Consider the following 3,347-nt stretch of genomic DNA (forward strand, 5'->3'; position numbering starts at 1 on the left):
CTGGTCCAGAGAAGCAATGGTGCTATGGCATTAGAAGGAAAGCAATTCTAGGTGAAAAAATAGGGGGTTCACGGAGATAGGACTTTGAGAAGCTCATAAAAATGGGCAAGGAAGTAGAGACTGAGGAAAAGGTGTCCCGCACAAAGGAGAGAGCAAGACCTAGAAGGTAGAGAGTGAGGGGCCATTTAAGGACCTGTGCAGTTTGGCTGTGCTGAGCTCATGAGAAGGGAGTGAGAGGAATGGGCTGAAAGAGTGGTTTCAGATTTAGAATTAGAATGATTCTGTAAGGCAATGGGGAGCCACAGAAGGGCTTGGAGCACCAAGAGACAGGATTGAAGATGCACTTTAATTAAATAGGCTTTAATTAATTAATCAGGCAGCAGTGGGTAGGGGCTGGAGGAGTGGAGCCCCAGTAGGAGGCCATTTCCATGTTCATGGCAGGAGTCTCAGCCAAACTAAGCTCTATAGTTCACTAACTTGGGAATTTACCCTATGCCACACCCAGTGCCAAGCATAGAATATAAGATGAGCCATAGCTGACCTTAGTTTTACCCAACAGTTTTGTGTCTCCCTGGGAGACACAAAAGCCACACGTTTGTCAATTAATTTAAAATGTAAATGTAATTTGATATTTCAATTTGTTAAAACAAGTACACGTTGCTTTTGTAATTAAAAATATAAAAATTTTTTAGAAAAATAGAAACCAAGAATTATGCATGAAGATTTCATTTCAGTATTTTCTAGAATAGCAATGTGTTCGCATCAGCAGATCCCCAACTACATGTCAGGCATTGCATTGGGTGTTTTACATGAAAACAAACAACTATTTTCTTTAATTGTGGTGGTTTTTTTTTTTTGGTTTTTTTTTTTTTGCTTTTAAAGGACTAGCATATAGTAACAGTCTGGATTAGTCTGTTTCCCATTCCTATCAAGAAATATCCACATCTAGGTACTTTATAAAGAAAAGAAGTTTATTTGGTTCAAAGTTCTGGAGATTCAAGGGCATGGTACTGGAATCAGCTTGGTTCTGGTGCGGACCTCATGGTTATTGACATCACAGTGGTGGAACTGTGTAGGAGAGGGAGAGATCACATGGTGAGACAGGAAGTCAGAGAGAGACTGGGATCACACAAGAACTACTTCAGTCCTTTTTGAGGACAGGCCTCCAACAACCTATTGACCCTACCAGGCCCCACTGCTTAAAGATCCCCCCACATCTTAATATAATCATACCGGGGACCAAACTTCCAACATATGAAACTTTGGAGGATATGCTTAAACCGCAGACCAACTATAGCACTGCCCAATAAAATATATTAAATGATTGCTCTAATGCATATCAATTAGGGTGGAAAGGAAGGGTCCCTAATTAGGACTGGGAACAAATATAGGTTTTAAAAAAAACACCATATTTGTACATCAGTGCCAGATTGTGCTGGTCTAGCCTCCAAAGTGAATCTACTTGGGCAACAGGAAGTGGGGCTAGAGCTGCTTCAATCCCTTCTGCTCAGATTAGGTTCTGGGAGCAAGATAGTGAGTTTATGGCTGGGGAATGATGACTTCAGCTGTGAATCAGGAAGAGAGACAATGAGCTGGGACCAGGAAAGGTAAGACAAACAAATGTTCTCGTAAAGCTGCAAAGTTTTATTAAAAGAATACTGTAAAACCCAAGGATGCTCTGGAACAAAGATCCTCACGGTCTCAATGGCATATAATAACAAGCACAGCTTTCTCGCTTGTGAGTTTGAGGGTCAGCTGGGGTGTCTCTACCTCACATGTCCCTCTTCCACTCAGGACCATTGAGCCAGCCAAGCACGTTTTTCTCAGGACAATGACACAATCTCAAAAGGGCAAGACAAACTTCACAAGGCATCCCAAACTCTTGCTTGCAACATGTCTGTCAGCCAACCAAACAAAGCAGAAGATGGGCCTCAGCCAAAAGTCAAGAAGCAGGGAAATTTATTTGCCCTTTTGTGGAAGGAATTGCAAAGCTGCCTAGTTATAGGCATGCATATATGCAGGGGTAGAAAATTAAGACCAATAATAGATGGAGCAGTCTAAGCACAGCAGCTACCTGCTATTTCCTATTCCCATGTATCAAATTTGCTTAAAATGGGCTCCGTAAAACAGAGAGGGGTTCTTTGTGATTGGTGAATGCTCTTTCCCCTGAGATTCTGAATGGGAGTTGGAGAACCAAGGCATAGAAAAAGAACAGTGGCCTACAAACTGGAAGACTTGGATCTTTTCTCTGTTCTTGATGCTCAAGCTATTGAGCTTCTCCTTTATCTGAAGGACATAACCTTCAATTTCATCTTAACCCCTTGACACTATCAACCACATTTGTCCTTCCTGAAACTGTTTTGTCTCATTTCAGAACATCATGCATCTTTTTCATCTTGCCTGCCCAACCCTGAAGTAGTTTCTTCTCCATTTCCTCTTAAGATTTCTGCCACCTGCCCCAGAAATACTGGTGTCCTTCAGAATTCTGCTTTAAACTTCATTTTTCAACTCTACGCTGTGATTGATTTTCATGGTACCTATAAACTCCAATAAAATTATTTAAATTTTTCTATTTGCTTCTCTTTGTAGATTTCTAGATTGCAGGTCTGTGGGTTTCCTAAGGTCTATAAAAGGGCACATGATTACAGTAGGTGACAACCACAGCTTTGCACTTTCCATGGTTAATGTTCATCCTTGAGGCTTTGGCCATCATCTCTACCCTGATGGCTCCTCATCTTTTTCTCCACCCAAACCTCTTATCTTTATCTACCCAATACCCATTTTGTTACACAGGCACCTAAAAAGAAATCTATGAACAAGCTCCAAGACAGACCTCATTGTCTCCTCTCTTCATAGGTTCTTAAATTAAATGATCATATTGCCCCTTTCCCTGTACAGACTTCACAAAGTCACATCTGCTTTCTATCTTGTCACCCAATTATTTCTTAAGTCATGTCTTCCCTTCCATCCCAACTTCCCTGTGTCAGTGTAGGCCCTGTCACTTTTTATCTGAATACTGACCTATCTGGTTTCCATGGCTCTGGCTTCCCAAGTCCACTCTCCACCTTGATAGTCCATGTGTCCTCCTAAAATCAAAATAGGATTGTGTAAATCTCTTATCTAAAACACACTGAGTATTCACCAGTGCTTTTAGGGTAAAGTTCAAAGTTCTTAGGAGAGTATAGAAGCTATCATGAACTAAGCCCTGTCTACAAACCCACCCCCATCTCTCCCAACAAGCACTATGGTGACTTATTTGTAGTTTCCAAAGCACATTATGCTTCCTTCATCTCTATGAGCTGCTGCTTTGCTCTCCTCATAATATTTTTTTTCTTTGCCCAATTTTC

At 41.2% G+C, this 3,347-nt stretch overlaps 1 long non-coding RNA gene across 1 annotated transcript; it reads right to left on the minus strand.

Annotated features, from left to right (window-relative positions):
- Positions 1 to 950: 950 nt before the first annotated feature.
- On the minus strand, positions 951 to 3,086 carry LOC124088851 (uncharacterized). The gene is made up of 2 exons (XR_006850484.1): positions 3,022 to 3,086; positions 951 to 1,068 (listed from the first exon to the last, which is right to left on the minus strand). It is a non-coding gene; the product is annotated as an uncharacterized LOC124088851 (long non-coding RNA).
- Between the last annotated feature and the right edge of the window lie 261 nt (positions 3,087 to 3,347).

The sequence above is a fragment of the Marmota monax genome, unplaced genomic scaffold, assembly GCF_021218885.2.
Source record: "Marmota monax isolate L192 unplaced genomic scaffold, Marmota_monax_Labrador192_F-V1.1 WCK01_AAM20220418_F8-fsc00005, whole genome shotgun sequence".
Classification (NCBI taxonomy): Eukaryota; Metazoa; Chordata; class Mammalia; order Rodentia; family Sciuridae; genus Marmota; species Marmota monax.